The sequence below is a fragment of the Pleurodeles waltl genome, chromosome 4_2 (assembly GCF_031143425.1).
Source record: "Pleurodeles waltl isolate 20211129_DDA chromosome 4_2, aPleWal1.hap1.20221129, whole genome shotgun sequence".
Classification (NCBI taxonomy): domain Eukaryota; kingdom Metazoa; phylum Chordata; class Amphibia; order Caudata; family Salamandridae; genus Pleurodeles; species Pleurodeles waltl.
Window position 1 is genome coordinate 758,420,205 of NC_090443.1, and position 21,139 is coordinate 758,441,343.

Genomic DNA, 21,139 nt, shown 5'->3' on the forward strand with positions numbered 1-21,139 from the left:
TCAATTCACTCATTATTAATTTATTAGTGACCACCAATACCATAACCTCATCAGGACCTCAGAAAACATGCGTTCTAATGCCTCAACATAAGCAAATAAAGAATAATGGCTCTCATAACAACCCTGGCAATAAATGCCGCTTACCACCGTGCAGAAGACCGCCAACATACAGCTGCGGCCGCGGAATTCCGCTACAGGTATTACGACCCACAGCTTGAAATACGCCATAATACAGACACCCACACAAGCCCGCCACACCAAAGGTCAGTGATAAACTGGCGATAACAAAACCGACACCATCACGCCAACAGGAATACGCCCACACTGTCACGACCCACGAATCAACGCAGCGTTCTTTCAACCGCGGTAATCCATTGGCGGTACACACCGCCGCGCTCAAAATACACACACATTTACAAAACACAACCACATTGGACAAATCACACCTGACATACATACACACACGACACCCACAAACCCAATCCATTATAAAACACACACCCACATCACCCACAAACCGTTACTACCAGAATTCTGAAACCACGCCACAGAGAGACACCACCATAAACAACACCAGCATCCACAGACACACAACACCATCACTTACACAACATCCACGCACCTCAAACAACACACAACACATCCCCTCACACATCACAACACACACCACCTCACACATCACCCACACCACATCATGGCACCTCACAACACCCCAGGTTCTCTGAGGAGGAGCTCAGGGTCATGGTGGTGGAAATCGTCCGGGTAGAGCCACAGCTATTCGGATCACAGGTGCAGCACACCTCCATTGCAAGGAAGTTGGAGCTATGGTGCAGAATTGTCGACAGGGTCAACGCAGTAGGATAGCATCCAAGAACTAGGGATGACATCTGGAAGAGGTGGAACGACCTACAGGGGATGGTGCGTTCCGTGGTCTCCAGACACCAGATTGCTGTACAGAGGACTGGCAGTGGACCCCCACCTCCTCCTCCACAACTAACAACATGGGAGGAGCAGGTCTTGGCAATACTGCATCCTGAGGGCCTCGCAGGAGTAGCAGGAGGACTGGACTCTGTTAAGTCAACTCTTTACTACCTTAACCCCCCACCCTACCTGCATGCCATCACGTACTCCCACCCTCACCCTCACCCCCATCACTCCAACACCTCACATAAGCCCCACTATCACAACCCACCTATCCCAATACCAAGCCCTGCATGCAACGCCAAAGCATGGACACCCATCACCAAAGCATGTCCACTACAGATACGCACACAGAACCCAAACCAAAAATTCACACAAGGACCAAGCCAAGAATGCAAGCACTGGAGTACAGGGTCACTCACCCATTGCACACAATGGCACACACAGATGCAATAATCATGCCTTTACACCCCTGCAGGACTCCTACCCAACGTCACCAGACAGGAGGTACCAGACATATCCAGTCCCACCACAGAAGAGACCCACAGTGATGACAGCATCTCCGCACAACTGGATCAAGATGACCAGCCTGGCCCATCAGGGACCTCGGTACAGTTGGTTCCCCTGACACAGTCACAAGCCACCACAGAGACCCCCCTCAGGAAACACCACAATCACCCAGCGGGCCCATCCCTCTGTCCCCAGGACATGTCAATCAGCAGTATGTCCACCAGATCCAGGGAGCCCACTGTCCATGAGGCCCTCTCCAACATCATGGGAGCTTACCATCATTCCCAGGAGACGATGGCAACGGTACTGGCCAAGTTTCAGGAGACCCAGCGGCTGCAGGAGGAACACTATCTGGGGATCAGGGAGGACCTGAAGTCCATTAACAACACCCTGGTTAACATTGCAGGGGTGCTGCAAGATCTTGTTAACACTAGGAGGGACACTGTGGCACAACAAGGGGCCCCTGACACTAGCCTGTATGATGAACAGCCCTCCACCGGCGCTAGTGGACAGGAGGCACCACCACAGGAATATGACACCAGCACCCCAGCCCCTGCAGATGGAGAACCACCCTGCAAACGGTCCCTGAGATCCAGGAACAAGTCAGAGAACATTGCCAAGACCCCCGCCAGGAAATGAGACCCCCCTGAATGTCACCCTTCTGTCCCACTTTGTCACCCTGTCCATCCTTCAACTGCCATTGCTCCACTTCCTATGCCCCTTTGGACAATGCACCTGTGAAACAAATAGACTGGACTCTACCATGGACATTCCTCCACCATCCCCCCTGCCCATTTTGTAACCCCCTCCACTTATTTGCACAGAAATAAACACACTTCAATCACAAAACCATCTGGAGTCAGTCTGTGCTTTCACAAACGTGTAATTACAATAACTATGGAATATAGCAATGTCAATTTATTTGTACACATACCAATGTAACACAGCTATAGGCCTGGAGGAAATACAGCAGAGGGCACAAAGTGGGACCCACATCTGTGAAATGGAAAGCCAAAGTGACAAGTCAGGGTCCATAGACTGAGTGTAAAAGACAGACTTATGCTAGCTCCAATAATAGAATGAGATATGTGAGGCAAAGACATCTTCTTACCTGTGTCTCACTGGAAGTATTGCATGAATATGTTGTTTCTGTTGTCAATATCCTCTTCTTCTGCCTCCTCTTCTTCACTGTCCACAGGCTCCACAGCTGCCACAAGACCACCATCTGGCCCATCCTCCTGCAGAAAAGGCACCTGGCGTCGCAAAGCCAGGTTGTACAGCATACAGTAGTCCACGATGATCTGGCACACCTTCTTTGGTGAGTAGTAGAGAGAACCACCTGTCATATGGAGGCACCGGAATCTGGCCTTCAGGAGGCCGAAGGTTCATTCAATCACCCTCCTAGTTCGCCCATGTGCCTCATTGTAGCATTCCTCTGCCCTTGTCCTGGGATTCCTCACTGGGGTCAGTAGCGATGACAGGTTGAGGTAACCAGAGTCACCTTCAAATATCATGGGACAACTGTTAGACACACACTAACCCTAAGGGACAACCCCATACCCAGACACCTATTCACACTGTATAGGGTCCTTGTCCTCACCTATAAGCCACACACTATGCCTCTGGAGTTGCCCCATCACATAAGGGATGCTGATATTTCTCAAAATGTAAGCGTCATGCACTGAGCCAGGAAACTTGGCATTCACATGGGAGATGTACTGGTCTGCCAAACACACCATCTGCACATTCATAGAATGGTAGCTCTTTCGGTTTCTGTACACCTGTTCACTTCTGCATGGGGGTACCAATGCCACATGTGTCCCATCAATGGTACCAATGATGTTAGGGATATGTCCCAGGGCATAGAAGTCAGCTTTCACTGTGGGCAAATCCTCCACCTCAGGGAACACGATGTAGCTGCGCATGTGTTTCAGCAGGGCAGACAACACTCTGGAAAACAAGTTAGAGAACAATGGCTGGGACATCCCTGATGCAATGGCCACTGGTGTTTGAAAGGAACCACTTGCCAGGAAATGGAGTACTGACAGGACCTGCACTAGAGGGGCTATCCTTGTGGGATGGCGGATAGCTGACATCAGGTCTGGCTCCAATTGGGCACACAGTTCCTTGATTGTTGCACGATCAAGTCTGTAGGTGACTATGATGTGTCTCTCTTCCATTGTCGACAGGTCCACCAGCGGTATGTACACTGGAGGATGCCGCCATCTCATCATCTGCCCCAGCAGACATGCCCTATGGAGGAGAACAGCGAGCAGAGAGTCAGCCAACACTGAGGAACCACAAAATGTAATTTGGACACATTTATTAATCCGCAATGTGCCTGTAACTGTGTGTTTTCAAGGCCTACATTGGTGTGACGCAGTTATTATTATTAATGCCATGTGGCCCCCTGAAATGGTGGCTGCCTGACCTGTAAGGTGGGACAAGGGGATATGAGGTAACTGCGCTGGCGTTCTACACCATCGCGGTGGGCGGTCGAAGACTGCGCCGCAATTCTGCATTGGTTAACATTGGACCCTATGGGTCCGAGGAGCCAATGATGATGTACGCCGGTGGTGACGGTACGCACCACCGTGGACGTGACCGCCATTTTCTGTCTGTTCACTCACTTGATACCTGACCTTCAACAGGAGAGTACCTACACTGCAAGTGCTGCTGTGACCTGTGTCTGGAAGCGATGCTGGCTTATGTGTCTGGGAAAAGGGCCCCTGTCTTCACTTTGGAGGAGTTGGAGAAACTCATGTATGGGGTCCTCCCCCATTACACACGACTGTACGGTCCGCAAGACAAACAGGTGAGTACACTGTGAGCATGGTGCATGGGCAATGCTTGTTTGGAGTGGTGTGGATGGAAGATACATGGGGGAGTGAGGCCTGCAGGTGCGAACGGTGAGTGCATGTGCGTCAGGGCAAGGGTGGGAACGGGGAACAATGAGTATGATGGTATGGACGGGTAAAGAATTTCCTTTCCCCCTGTACTATTCCACTAGGTCAGCGCCCACCAGAAGAAGGCTATTTGGCATGCCATCGCCAAGGATGTCCGGACCCTGGGGGTCCACCACAGACGGAGCACCTACTGCCATAAAAGATGGGAGGACCTGTGCTGCTGGAGTAAGAAGACGGCGGAGACCCAGCTGGGGATGGCCTCCCAGCGTGGGAGGGGTGCCCGTCGCACCATGACCCCGCTGATGTTCCGGATCCTGGCGGTGGCGTATCCGAAGTTGGATGGGCGCTTGAGGGCATCACAGCAGCCACAAGGGGGTGAGTACACTCTTATTCAGCTGACTCTGCGCGCATTATGAGGTGTCTGGTTGGGGGAGGTGGCAGTGGGTTTCCCTAGGCCAGGGCGAGCTTGGTAGGCAAGGTCCCTTGTGAGGCAGGCTATGTGGCACCCCAGCCCCACTAGTGGTTAGTGCCATCTACACCTAGTCAGGCTCCTGTGACTTCCAGGTGTGCAGAAATCAGGCTTAGGCCTTGTACCCCGTGGGCTTGTGATTAATCTAGGAACTATATGTGCATGGCGTAGTGCAGAGGGCTGCTCACTGCCTGTTGTGTCCGCTAATGGTAGTTGTGTTGCATGCACTGAACATGTCTTTCTCCTGTCTTTCCCCCCACCTTTTTGTGGTCTCCCTGTTCTTGTGTGCAATAGCATCATCAGGCGGAGGAGCATTGGCACCGGAGCAGGAGGGAGCTGCAACCCACTTGGCCCTGGAGGACGAAACAATGGAGTCTGAAGCCACCAGTGGGACGGAGGGCGAGGGGAGCTCCACGGCGGAGACAGGAGCAGAGACCAGTGACAGCGACTCCTCCTCTGATGGGAGCTCCCTTGCGGTGGAGGGCCCCTGTGTGCCCACCGCATCAACAGGTACAGCCGCCACCCTCCCTACCAGCACTGCCCTCCCAGCAGCCCCTCAGACCCAGCAGACCCCAGGAGGGTGGGTATCTCCTTCCCCCAGGCACCTCAGGCCCTGCCCCAGTCAGCCCTGCTGCCCTCAGTGAGGAGGCTATTGACCTCCTGAGATCCCTCACTGTTGGGCAGTCTACCATTCTGAAAGCCATCCAGGGTGTTGAGAGGCATTTGCAACAAACAAATGCATACCTGGAGGGCATTCATTCGGGCCAGGCATCCCAACAGAGAGCATTTCAGGCTCTGCCCTCAGCACTGATGGCAGCCATTGTCCCTGTGTCCAGCCTACCCCTCCAACCTCCTCCACCCAGACCAAATCCCCAGTACCTCAGCCTATTCCAAGCACACCATCAGACCAGCATGCACACACATCAACACACAAAAGTGGCTCAGGCAAACATCAGCACCACACATCCCACAGGCATTCACACAAGCATCATACCCATGCACACATACCAACATCCACTTCCCCCACTGTGTCCCCCTCCTCCACATCTCCCTCCTCCCTCCCAGTCTCGTCTCCACTCACACCTGCATGCACTACATCCTCAGCCACTACCTCTATCACCAGCACACCCATCACCACACACCGCTCACGTGCACTCACCACCCCCACTACCATTCACATATCCCCAGTGTCCTCTCCCAGTGTGTCAGTGAGCCCTCCTCCCAAAGTACACAAACGCAGGCACACACCCACCCAACAGCCATCCACCTCACAACAGCTTCCAACCCATGCACCTTCACCCAAATTCAGCAGACGTACACCTCCTACAACCACTACCTCTTCCTCCAATCCTAAACCCCCTCCATCTACCCGTCCCAGTGTGTCTAAAAAACTTTTCCTGGCTAACATTGACCTCTTCCCTACACCTCACCCCCGTCCTTCCCCTAGATACAGGGCCCAGCCCAGCCCAGCACCTCAGCCACCACATCCCCAGGCACAGTCGTGCCAGCAACTGCGGGGTCATGGAGTGCGCCAACCATCAGTGCTGCCAGTGTGCCACGGAGCGAGGGCAAGGACATTCCGCCAGCTGCCAAGGTTAAAAAGGTGCCCACATCCCAGAGGGAGAAGCCAAAAACACCTGCCACCAAGGGGTCAGTGAAAACGAAAGGGGATAGTGGCAAGACAACTGCGCCACCATCAAAGGTGTGGAAGGGCCATAAACTGAAGCGCAGGTCAGGAGAGGGCATGGTGGCACCGACTGAGGGACCAGTATCACACCTTGTGTCCACATCCACGCCAACCTGTGCGGCGGAGAACACCGCCACCTGCACCACCACCTGCACCGCCGCCAGAACCGCTGCCACAGACCCCGCAGCCAGCACCGCCGCCACAGACTCCGCAGCCAGCACTGCCACCACAGACACCGCAGCGGCACCGGCGCCACAGACCCCGCATCCAGCACCGCCGCCACAGACCCCGCCGCAAGCACTGCCACGACTGACACTGCGGCAAGCACCGCCAGCGGCCCCGCGACGTCCTCAAACAGTGGCACCACCGCAGACATGGCTACCATCCCCAGTGGTCAGTCGTCGGAGGCTGGTGGTGAGTTCAAGGACCCTGGGTAGCTTCCATGAAGCATCACTGTCATCACAGTTGTCACCTGCATATGGAATGCGAAGCCGCAGCAGTGTGGGGTATGTCTCTGCCTCCATGGCGTATCATGCTACCTGTACCTCGGCAATCTCATGGCACACACACACAGGAGAGTGTATTGTTCCGGCCACACTGCACGTGGAGCACTCTGGCCACCATGCCCCCTCCGGAACCAGTGGAGAATGACATCCACTACCTCAGTCCTTGGCAGGATGAAGCACTCTGGGCACCATGCCCCCTCCAGAACCAGTGGAGAATGACATCCACTACCTCAGTCCTTGGCAGGATGAAGCACTCTGGGCATATTGCCACCTCCAGAAACAGTGGAGAGATACATCCACTACCTCAGTCCTTGGCAGGATGAAGCACTCTGGGCACAAAGCCCCCTCCAGAGCCAGTGGAGAATGACATCCACTACCTCAGTCCTTGGCAGGATGAAGCACTCTGGGCACAAGGCCCCCTCCAGAACCAGTTGAGAGATACATCCACTACCTCAGTCCTTGGCAGGATGAAGCCCCCTCTAGAACCAGTGGGAAATGACATCCACTACATCAGTCCTTGGCAGGGTGAAGCACTCTGGACACAAAGCCCCCTCCATAACTAGTGGAGAATGACATCCACTACCTCAGTCTTTGGCAGGATGAAGCACTCTGGGCACAAAGCCCCCTCCAGAACCAGTGGAAAGATACATCCACCACCTCAGTCCTTGGCAGGATGAAGCACTCTGGGCACAAAGCCCCCTCCAGAACCAGTGGAGACTGTTATCCACTTGAGAGACTGTGGCTTTGCACTCCCCAGGATAAAGCAGTGGGCAAACCACCCACTGGAAAGACTTGAGAGACTGTGGCTTTGCACTCCCCAGGACCAAACTGTGGGCATGGAGCCCCCCTCGTGGAGCAGTGGCGCTGTGCATTCATCAGGCTGAGTTGCCCCCCTCCGCCTGAAGTGCCTGTATATTTTCTATCTGATGCCCCTCCAGTGTTCTCTCCGTTTGGAGTCAGGTATCATGTGTGGGCCTCGCGCATGCATTTTGGGCCCAGTGGTACACGGACAATGATTGGTGCACTATCCGGACTTGTGTATTTGGTGTACATAATTGTATATACTGGATTTTGAATTTTGATAATGATATTTCACATGATTACATTTGTTCAAATCATTTCCTTTTGTCCTTGCTTTCTTCCAGGGGGTGGGGGCTGTATATGTAATGTTGCAGCATGTATTTGTGTGTATGGTGTTGTGGGTGGGGATGTTGCATGCCCCCACTGTGTTCCGTGTTGCGTGTTGAGTGTGTGTGTCACTCTCTTTTCCCTTCCCCCTCCCCTGTGTTGTAGGTGCAGTACTCACCGTGGTCGTCGCCGCTGTCATTGGAGCTCCTGGTAGAGGAGCAGGAAGACCATTTTCGGCAGTAACTGAATTTCGGGCACCATGGCGTCCTGGCTCCTCGTGGGGTGTGGAGAGGTGAGTGTTTTCCCTTCTGTGTACTGTTTCCGCTGTGTTTTTGTTCACGTTGGTTCCGCCCCGGAAAAGGTGGAGGATAGGCCTGTTGTGATATGGTGGACGGTACATTGTCTTCCGCCTGTCTGTTGGTGGTGTCCGCCGTGCTGTTTGTTTGTACCACCGTGGCGGTCGGAGTGTTAAAGTGGCTGGCTATGTTGGCGGTTTCCGCCACGGTCATAATCCCATTTTTTTCCCCGCCTGTAATTTGTGGTATTACCGCTACTTTAACACCAATCGCCAGGTTGTAATGAGAGCCACTGTGTCAACATGAATATCAGAGTTCAGCAAATCAGTCCATCAATCATTTGTCACTGTATATGTCAATGTCTCAGAATAGGATCCCTACCTAACCCAGATTAGCATTGACATGTGGGACTTCATGAGAAAACAGTTTAGAACATGAATTTAGAAAAATATTTACCTTGAAGAAAAACTATAAAACAGCGCAGTTTGTACCTACAAAGAAAAGGCACGAAATCAATCAGTCACCTTGTCATAGTTACCTATCCATGGTATGGAGCAGCAACAAAATCAGTCTTCGAATCATGTCATCAATCATTCAGCAACACATCAGACTCTCAGGAGCATGAGCCCAATGACAGAATCTTGAATCTCTTTGAACGTCCACGCCTAACCTTGAACATGTGAAATTTTCTCCCCTTGTCACGACATTATATTAAAGTTACCCAGTCCATCCCCTAATTCCTAATTGGTAAATTAATCACCCTATATGACGCTAGCCAATGACTTTTATTTTGCAAATCTATGAATTTTAATATTTCGCCATTCTCAGGGTGTTGATTGGTTCACTGTATGATGTCCTCATCATCCGGCTCATCAGGTATCGAAAATGTTGCATCTGCTTCTCTAGTCAGTGTCTCTATTGTTCGAGTCCTGGGAAAGTACATCTTGTCTGCTTTACACTGAATTGGTTACACACTCTAGTCCCTCTTCTGCTGTCCGTCGGTTCATTGCAGAATATTTAAGCTAAGCAAATTTTATTAACACAAGTGGTTCAGGGTCAGTTCACCACATCAGCTTCTCTACATTGCATGATTATTCAGCTTCTGCATGAGGCGTGGCAAAACTAGGCCACAACTTCGGAGAAATTAGCTCTACAATATAATGCAAAACATATGTTATATACCTCATTATGACATTACTACATTATCATTACGCATTTTCAACATTTTTACATATTTTAAGTCATTTTATGATAATTCGTGAATTTTGGTAGTCACTCTCCGTGGGCACATTATTTTTTGTACATTAATTTTCTCTACAATTTATTATTATTATTCAAAATGTATAAACACTCCTTAATAATTTTTAATTAACATATCTGCTTCAACAATCCCTCTGATTTCTAAATATGTTATCACACTACCTTTACCATCATTATTTTCATAATTCACTCTCCTCATTGTTTTATCTCCTTCTCAAATATTCCCAATAAATTCTTTCCCGGTTTCGTTCTTCCCTCCTTTGATTATTTTTAGACCTTTTTCAATTTAATCTTTTGAAACAATTTACATAAACTCCATAATCCTAATATGCGAGCAATCACAATTAATATTCCTTGTATGATTTTTAATAATACCCCATTCCAAGTGTTACTAAGCCAATTTCCCACTGAAGCAAATCCCTTTCCAACCTCTTCCCAAACACCTTGTTCCTTCAATTCTTTCAAATCCTTGCTTGAGTTAGTCAGGTTAGTAAGTATGTCTCTTATCTCTTTACTGTTATCTGGTATATAAGAACAACAATCATTAGTTAATCATTTTACAGACTCCGCCGTCCTTCGCTAGAAGGATGTCTAAAGAAAGGCGATTCTGAAGCATCATAGCTCTATCCGCAGCTAATTCTGTATCTATCTGAAGTATTGCCCCTCTAAAGTTTGTCAGCATGTTATCCACAATAGTATACAACTTTTGTATCTTGATCAAATTCAGGATGACTCCCAGTGAAGGAATCACTGCACCAAATATATCTCCCACAACAGGAGAAGAGGTTTCCCTCCTCTGGCGCTTATGATGTAATTCAATCAATCAATTTCGAACTTTTTTAAGTCATCTATCTGAAAAATCTTTGAGAAAACTATCCCCAAATAACATATCTCATACCATCCTCTTGGAAGACGGTAATAAGCATTAAGCCCTCAAATATAATAGATACCAGGAATTGCAGAGTCCTGACCATTCAACATAAATGTCCACTTACTCTGAAACAGAAACGCATATCTACATTTACTCGTTCCCACAAATAAAGTGTCAGTGTGTGATTTTGGCTTATATATACAAAGCTTCCCATGTGTAATGCATCTAATGCTAATTTTCCTTGCGTTTTAATTGAAGTGTAAGCATAATTATTCTTATAAGTCCTTTTCTCTCAGCCTTTTTCTAATTTTTCTTTTAATGCCTTTCTTCTGTCATCAATATGCACTATGAAGCTCTTTTCTAGACGTGTAAGCAAGCACGTAAGATTATTTCTGTGCGCATATGCAGTTTAAAATGTTAGTGTAGGCTCAAAGAATCCTCTTACTAATACTATATCATGATCCTTAGCTACTCAACTCAAATATCCAATAATAGGGACAAACAAAAACACTACATCGTAATTAGAGTAAAAATACTGTCTATACTCTTGATTATAGAACCTTGTTAGTAGCAAACTACAGCTTATTCCATAAGTTAGCGGTAAACTAGGGTATGTAACCCCTTCTTCTACTGACAAAGGAATTTGCTAACACACAAGACAATCCCTTGCATCCATCGTTTCAATATACTCACTCAACAAGCGATAAAAGACGTTAGAAGAAAGCTCTCCTTGAGCATTACTATGTTCATCTAAATACTTCTCATCTAATTTAAACCTCTCTAAAGCTGTTAGTGTGGTTGTTTCAGGAACAGAAGCACGATTGGCTCCTTTAGTATCAAGAACAGACATCCCCACAATCACTACTATAAACAAAATCCCACACACAATCGCCAATCCAATGCTCATATATTTACAGCGCCTAACATTCCTAACTTCATTATTCAACTCAGCCATGATCTGTAAAGAATCAGAAAGCAAACAAACTCTTATATATATAGTGCAGTAAAAATCAAAAATAAGGAAAAAGTTATTCTCTCCCAGTTCAGTTTCACATCCAGAACCCTTCTCCTTTGTCAAAATCGACTAGCAGCTTGTCACATCCGGTTTTATGTCAAATCAGGTAATCAATGTTTCTTTCGGTTTATTTTCAACAGTCTCTTTAAGGTATTTTAGATTGTTTCAACAATTCAGCTTCTTGTTCACCTTCAGGTTTCATCAAAGGACTGACTCAGAACCTCTCTATCAAAACAAAAGGAGATAAACTTGTGTTGCCATTCATTAGTAGTTGCATATGCCCAATCAGGACCTGCATAACACCGACTTGCTATTCTCTTTCTTTTCAACTTTCAATCACCATTTGTTACTCCTTCACTCAATTCTTATTTTCTCATAGTATCTACCTCTCCTTCTATTGTTTCATTTATGACCAACTCCTTTCTTTGGCCTACTTGTGACTCAGGCCAATTATCTCCTTTTCTCGATCCTTCTGTCAATATTCTTCTCAGGACTGGACTCTCCTCCTTCTCTTTCTCTATGGTGTTTTGTCTTGATGGACCCACAACAGGCTCAGGAGGAGTTGAATCACCTTGACTTTGATCCGTCTCAACTCTTTCCCCCTCTTGGTCTGGCAGTTGCTCTTTCTGCTTTTCAGCACCATCTGCTTCTGGGAGAACCCCTGCTGAGCTAGGCTCTCCTGCTGTATCCGTCGAGATTGATCCTTCCGCACCCTCCTGTAATTCTTCACCTTCATCTCTTACAGGGGTAATAGAACCATCTTCCACAAGCTCTTTTTCGATGTCAGGCTCTCTTGGTTCTTTTTCTGGTTCAGGTACAACAACCTGTGTCGCTGTTGTTGGTGCTCTCAACAACACCTCTTCATGATCCTGTGGATATGCCACCTTCTTCGTATGACTCGTGTGTATCCAGTTTGGAAGTCCTGCACACTTCACAGCTGTCGTTGTCGCTAGGACCACCTGGTAAGGCCGTCTAAAACATGGCTCTAAACACGTCTTGTGAACATGTTTTTAAACAAAGACCCAGTCTCTGGCTCTCAGATTGTGCCCTGGATCATGTATGGGTGGCACTGTGGTGGCCTGCAACTGCTGAAAGAAAGAGCGAACCACATCAGCCAGACCCTTGCAGTAGTCCAGCACTATATCATCTGTGATATTTACAAGTGCATTGGCTGGAACTGCTGGTAATGTAATTGCTCTGCATGAAGATCTCATGGGGCAACAGCCCTGTCTTCCTGTCAGGTGTATTTCTCGTCAACATGAACACCAAAGGCAATGTATCTGGCCATTTCAGATTCATAGCTGCACACATCTTGGCAATTCTTGATTTCAAGGTACCATTCATCTGTTCCACCAGTCTTTATGCTTCAGGGCAGCAACTACAATGCAACTTCTGCTCAATATTTAGTGCTGCATGAGAGTTTAATCACCTCTTTGTTGAAGTGAGATCCCCTATCTGATCCTAAAGAGATCGGAAACCCGAAACGTGGTATCGATTCCCTGAGCAACAACTTTGCTACTGAGAGACTGTTATTCCTTCTTGTGGGGTATGCTTCAATCCAGTGACTAAAAATGCACACAATCACCAACACATAATTCAAACCTCCACACGCAGGCATCTCAATGAAATCCAATTGCATTCTGCTGAATGGACCTCCTGCTCTTCCAATGTGGCTCACATTCACCGCTGTCCCTTTTTCCACATTTAGCTACTGACAAATTATACAGCGATGACATACTGCCTCTGCTACAAGTGCTAGTCTTGCACAATTCATACTTTCCCACAAGGCTTCTTTAGGCCCATTATCGGTGAATTATATGGACTGCTCAACCCTTCCTTCAAAACCCCCTGTTTCAGAAAATCTCCAATTATCTGCGCCACTTTCATCAGAACATTTTGAGCCATGTTATATTGTGGAAACTGCCGAAACACTACATTCGGCTTCAAAGTGATCTTAATCGGCTCTACTCCTTTGATCAAACCGACTTCTTTACCTGTCAGGTCCCACAAATTTTCCTGTACTGTTCCCTGCAAGTCTGCATTTCACAGTAAACATCGGGAAAAACTCAATCAATGGGTACTCTTTGTCAATGGTTTCATTCTCAGTTTTAGGAGCTTGTTCTTCCTCATCATCACTATTCGTTTTAACCTCTATTCCAGCAGTTGTAGAACTAATCAAACACCTTGACTTGCACAACAAGTCCCTTCCCAGTAGAGATACTGGACTTGAATCACAGACTACAAACTTATGCAGTCCCTGGAAGTTGCCAAACTCAACCTGTACTGGGTCTGTGAACAGATTATCAACTGTCTATTTGCTACTCCTACAACCTGCACTGTTCTGCCTGAAAGAGGTAAGTTTGGAACTTCTGAACTTCTTACTGTAGAATGTGTAGCTCCTGTGTCCACAGAAATGAGACCCTATGACCCATTACCTTTCCTTTCACAAAAGGCCCTCTCTGATCTACCTCTAGGGACACTGCAAGCATGTATGGCTCCTCATCCGGACTCTCACACATCCATTCAACATTTATTCCATTCTCACTATGTAATGGGAGTTAGTGCACTGTGTCATTACTTCTGTCTTGTCTCTGACCTGTGACCTGCTGAGTAAGCATCATCTGTTGCTGTTCCATCGGGGCTTGAGGTGTCTGCATTTGCTGTCTAGGTACCATAGGAACCTGCTGCTGCATTGGTTGCAACTGTGTCATTTGTGCATAAGGCATTTGCATCTGCTGCATGGATTGAAAATTCTGCACTTGATTAATGTTATTCTGAAAATTCGGATTAAGTCCTCTCATTCTAGGGACTTTCACAGTTTGAAATGTATTGACATAACCACTTTGCTTAACAACACCATCCTGCACCATCATCGGACACTCCCGCTTCCAGTGTCCCACATTTCCACAAAGATGACACAGTAACATTTTTTTAATCCCTTTCACATCATTCTGAACCACTACAGTACTCATATCCGGTCCACGATTCATATTGATTCCACAACCCCTACCTCTCACTTGGGGTTGGAACATGACAGTTCCCTGCTATTGCGGTATCTGTTGCACTAAAGCTCCCTGCACTCCATTTTGAGCTGCCTTAATCTGCATCACCATCGCCTTCTCCTTCAGCTTTTTCTGCTTCAAGTCAATCTCATCACTACAGTATTTCGCATACTGCAATACCTCATCAGTCGGTTTTGCTTGCCAACAAATCAAATGACTCTTAATCATCTGACCTATTTCAATCCTTCCACGAACCTGAACACAAAGTGCAAAATGTCTTTCGGCTCAATCGCTTCCTTACCATTGTTCTCCTTTCATGCCTTCAACAATCTCTCATAGTAAGTATGTATCGACTCCTTGACTTCCTACACTGTCCTGTCAATTCTCTGCCAATCAATGTTTTTTAGGCGAGATTCCTGTCTTCAGGAACTCAAACACCTTATAATAATGTTTCATCACTTCAGGTGATGGTGCACCTGTAATTCTGTCCCTTTCTGGTTCACTTGTCGGCTGATCCACTGCTCTCTTACACTCAACCCACAAATCAGCTGGCACTGCTATCTCCAACAGAGTATTAAAGTCTTCCCACAGACATTTCAAAAGCTTCACAAATCTATCTGTCTGCTGGTACCACTCAACCGGTTTCTCTCTCAGTTTTCGATAATTATTTGTGAATGACAGAATATCACTCCTGTGCCAAGGAACATGAACAAATTGCCAACCTGGAATTCCCTTCATTGTTAATATTTTTACTGGTTCTTTTTCTTTCTGAATGCTTTCAGACCCCTCTTGTGGATCTCGTTTTCATTTATCATTCTTCTTTGTCCATTTGCCTTTCCACTTCTCTAAAGCTCCCCAAATCTGAGCACTCTGTAATAATTCTTTGAGATGTGCTTTCACCCCAGCTGACCTCATGTGCTAACAATACTTTGCCTCAAAATCTAACATGTAGCTTCATTTCAAGTGCTTAATTTTCTCAATTTCTATGTCATGTTTATCTGCCAGATCTGCCAATGTTTGATGTGTCTTGGCCATTTCTCTTGTAATTCTCAGACATAAGTATCTCAGCTCTTCTTCGGTATAGGATTCTAACCTATTCACTCCCATTGACCCTTCAACTAGTTTAGTTATTTCGGTAGTCAGCCTTACACGATTAATCTGCTCTTCATCCTTGGATGTTTTGCAAGGGAAATTCAGACTATCTAACCACTCATTTAACTGCTGTGCTGTTAATCCCTGTAATGAAATGTTATTTGCATTTGGCAATGGTACCTGTTGTACCACTGCACCTGGAGTCCTCACGAGGCTTTGTGACATTTCAACCTGTTTTCCTGCAATCGGTTTCTTCTGTGCAAATAATGGTACTGCCGGACCAACAGTAATCGGCAGCGATATTGCATCTGGTGCGACTCTGACACCCGCAGTTTGTGGAAGGGCTACTCCCATACTCTGGTCCATTACTGGTGTTACCTCTGACTGTGTCCCTGTCATTGGTGTGAACTTCGGAAAACCCTGTGGCTGTGCCTGAGGCATTAACATTGGAGTCAGCTCGGTCTGAACTAACATCGGCCTTGGAACCACTGGCTCCGTAGGAACCACTAAGTTCGAGGTTGTCTCAAGCATCGGTATCTCTAGATAAATTCTCAGTACCGGTGGTGGGTGCATCTGCGGCTAGACTACCGAAGTAGTCAATGCATTAGGAGTACTCTGCACTACCCCTTGGACCTGTCCATTATCTGTTTGTACTGTTCCCACTGTCCCTGACACTTGAGCTGAGGCAGTTGGAGCAGAACTAGTACTAAGACCCCCTTCATGTATCGCATATGGTGGAGGTCGGTCCCTCAACACCTGAGTAATGAGATCCTCAGCATCTGAATCTTCTTCCACTTAAGTCTTTTTCATCTTCTCACCCCACGACAAGCTCTTATCACTCTTGCTAGTATCCTCTTTCTCCTCTGACTCCTCTTCCTCTGTAATAGCAGGAAACAACTTAACACCTTGTAAGGTCATCATTCTCCACTTCTTCTGTTCCCAATCCCATCTTGCCTCTGCTAAAGACTTCTCTTCCTTCCTTATTCTCCTCTGGAATTTCATTTCTTGCTGTTGTCTTGCTATAAGCTCCCAAACCGCTAATGCCTCAAACTGTGCTGGTCTTGGAAGTGGCTTCGTCTCATACAATGTAATTCGCAACTGGTTCAAAGTTTTCAAATTAAACGTTCCATGCTCTAGAAACGCTAAAGCTCTCTGTTTCTCTGTCAATTTGCACAACTGCTTTAACCATAGACATGGCACCACACCTTGCTCCTCATCACAATAAATGCCGGAGAATTTTCCGGTGGGGTAAGCTCCCCCACTGTTGCCTTAATGTATGTATCGCCCTTTATGGCACTCCTAAACGCTTTGAAAAACATTATCTTTCTCTGTTTATATTTATTTGATTCAATAAGGAAATTACTTTTACTCCCAAGATTCCCTTCACCCGCTTCCTCAACCAATTGTCTCTTACGGACGGCTGCCAATCCGCTCACGACTCTTCTCACTAACCAGCCTATCCCAGTTCGGCTTACTCTGACGTCACACTCACACACTGTGGCTGACAAAGTCTTATGGCTTGTCCTCTTAATCTTCAACTCACACAGAACTAATGCAAAATTATGGTGAGCACTAACCAAAAACCGATAACCAAAACAAATCAGCTGGTTTACTACAGGAAGAGACTTAACGGATTTTAACTGATGGCCCTTTCGCTCATGCAGCTATTCCTCTTTCTCAGTCACCTACATTTGCAAGCAAAATTCAACCCGCAAATGTTACTCTCAACTGATCATTGGGTCTGTCCTGTTGCACATAGGACTCACCAAATCTCAGTCGAAAATGTTCTCTTACTCCCTTAACTTACACACTGACTTGTTGACCATGCCTGATCAACCTATTAAACCAAACAGATTACAACTTAAACCCAAGTGTCTCCTACACTTGTCAATATGACCACGCAGGGTCTGTACATCACTAACAACTACGTGTGCAATTTTTGTGAACAAAGCACCACACACACATGAAGTTCGACGACTTCCTTACTCTCATACTGCAGAGTACTCACACTCCTACTAAACCTCAACTGGAGTACGCAGACCACCTACTTTTCCTCACATACGTCACATTTCACCTGCGGTCTGCATAAGCCTTTGTATACGCAACCTACCATTTTCACACTATCAAAAAGATGCCGATGACATACCCATCTTTACTAGCGGGATCCAGGATCTGTGAAAGTCGTTTCTGGGCTTAAGGGAACATCATCTTTGCTACTATTGCCATTTCAGAAAACAAAATTCAAACCTCATAAAATGAATAACTAACCCTAATTTAAACTACAACCATAACCATCGGTCACCACATAAATAGTTCTCCAAGGAAAGTAACCATCAAGCTGCTACCAAAAACTGCTAGCGCGCCTGGTCCTTGGTAAGTAAACTTACAAGGGGACGGGTGTAGATCAATGAACCTTTTGATTCGCATGGAGTATCCTAGCTATGGTGTAAACAATGCACATCAATAATCAATACACAAATCAATAATCAAAACGCAAAAACATTAATCATCAGTAAATAGTGTCAACATCTCATGAATAACCACAACTCAATTATATGTTTCATAAATTTTATTTCCCTATTTGTTACAATACTAAATCATAAGGTTAATTCAAACGTTAGTCAATTCACTCATTATTAATTCATTAGTGACCACCAATAACATAACCTAATCAGGACTTCAAAAAACATGCGTTCTAATGCCTCAACATAAGCAAATAAATAAGAATGTGTTAACATGAATTGCAGAGTTCAGCAAATCAGTCCATCAATCATTTGTCACCATATATGTCAGCGTTTCGGAATGGGAACCCTACCTAACCCAGATTAGCATTGGCATGTGGGACTTCATGCGAAAACAGTTTCGAACATGAATTTAGAAAAACATCTACCTGGAAGAAAAACTATAAAACAGTGCAGTTTGAACATAGAAAGAAAAGGCATAAAAGTAAATCAGTCACATTGTCATAGTTACCTATCCACGGTATGGAGCAGCAACAAAATCAGTCTTTGTCTTCAGGTCATCAATCGATCAGCAACGCATCAGGCTCTCAAGAGCATGAGCCCAATGACAGAATCTTGGATTGCTTCGAACGTCCAAGCCTAACCTCGAACATCTGAAATTATCTCCCCTTGTCACGACATTATATTAAAGTTACCCAGTCCATCCCCTAATTCCTAATTGATAAATTAATCACCCTATATGACGCTAGCCAATGACTTTTATTTTGCAAATATATGAATTCTAATATTTCGCAATTCTCAGGGTGTCGATTGGTTCACTGTACGATGTCCTCATCATCTGGCTTATCGGGTATCGAAAATGTTCCATCTTCTTCTCTAGTCAGTGTGTCTATTGTTCAAGTCTGGGGAAAGCACATCTTGTCTGCTTTGCACTGAATTGGTTACATAATCTAGTCCCTCATCTCCTGTCCGTTGGTTCATTGCAGAATATTTTAGCTAAGCAAATTTTATTAACACTAGTTGGTCAGGGTCAGTTCAACACATTAGCTTCTCTACATTGCATGATTATTCAGCTTCTGCATGAGGCCTGTCAAAACTAGGCCACAACTATGGCTAAGTTAACTCTACAATTTAATGCAAAACTTACCTTATACATCTCATTATGACATATTACTATATTATTACGCATTTTCAACATTTTCTCATATTTTTTGTCATTTTAATATAATTTCATGAATTTCCGTAGTCACTCTCAGTGGGCACATTTTCAAAACGTGCACATTATTTTTCTACATTAATTTTTTTCTACAATTTATTATTATTATAATTCATTCGGCAGTCAGCGAGGATTCTTCTCATAGTGGAACTCCAAACTAGCTCGCAGCGAAAAACTCAAATGCCCACGAGTCTTCATGTGTCACCTACGAGCGAGGTAGCGTACATTTGTTGGTGTGCATACAGGCTATATTAGGGATAATATTTAATGAACAGTCACTAAGCAATGTGAAGAGCAGTCACTTGATAATGTTACCCTCTCTGCTTCTCAATTAAGTCTGCTATATTACGGCTTCTGTAGCTGGTATAGTACATCAAAATGGTCTCCAGATTCAAAATTGCGCCTTGCTAGGTTGTTGTGTTATTCGTTAGTCATCGCCAAAATGTGGAAGTCCATTCAGATGGAGTCAGGAGATGTATGAATAAAGATCCTTTGTATTGTTATGTTTAACGGTTAACGAGCCCTATACCAGCCAGCAGATTGGGTACATCTTCGCCATGCGATGTCAGCTCTCCTACATACTCAATGCACATTCTAGTGATGATGGGCTCATGCTCTATGAACACATCATCACATAGGGGGTCATTACAACCCTGGCGGACGGTGTTAAAGTGGCAGTAAGACCACCAACAGGCCGGCGGTAAAAAGTTTGCAATTACGACCGTGGCGAAAACCGCCAACAAATACAGCCACTTTAACACTCAGACTGCCACGGCGGTACAGACAAACAGCGCGGCGGTCACCGCCAACAGACAGGCGGGAGACAATGTACCGCCCACACTATTATGACAGGCTAATCCGCCACCTTTTCCGGGGCGGATTCACCGCGGATAAAAACACGGCGGAAACAGGAATTTCAAATAAAAAACGTCCACCTCTACACACTCCACGCGGAAGGAGGACAGCATGGAGCCGGAACTTCATATTCTCCCAGCGCTAGTCTTCCTGATCTTCTACGAGGTGCACCAACGCCGGCGGCGAAGACCACGGTGAGTACTGCACCTACGACATAGGGGAGGGGATAGGCAAAAAACAGGGACACACACACTCAACACCCCAACCCCCACCCCGACCCTCACCCACTACAACACACACACCAATGCAATATCTATTCATTACAGTAACACCCCTCAAACCCCCCGGAAGAATGCAAAGACAAAAGGAAATGAGTGTAACTATTGTAATATATCAAAAATCAGTAAGCAAAAATATACATATATATATATATATTATAAACAACATATATACCACGATTAGTAGTCCAGGTTTTGCATCATTCATAGTCCGTGGACCACCGTGGTGCTCCCCTTGCCCTCCATCCCACTGGTGTATTCAGAGTCCATAGTGTGGTCCTCCATGCCCATGTGGGATGCAGCTCCCTCGTGCTCCGGTGCCACTGTACCTCCGCCTGATGACGCTAATGCACACAAGGACAGGGAGACCGCCAAAAATGGGGGGGGGGCAGAAGAAAGACAGGTTAAGTGTATGGCTTACCGCTACCGTTGGTGGACAATACAGACACAGCAGCTCCCTGCACTATGTCGCGCTGTTGGGCTCTACAGTGCAATTCCTGGGAAATGGCCTGCAAGGCTATGGATGACATCCGCACACATAGATGACCCTGGGGCATGAATAGCTGTACTTGGCACTCTACAGAGGTGGGGTGGGGGGGCCACAGGGCCATGCCTTACGAATGGGCCTAGCCTACGGAACTCGTCCTGGCCTAGGGGAACCCACA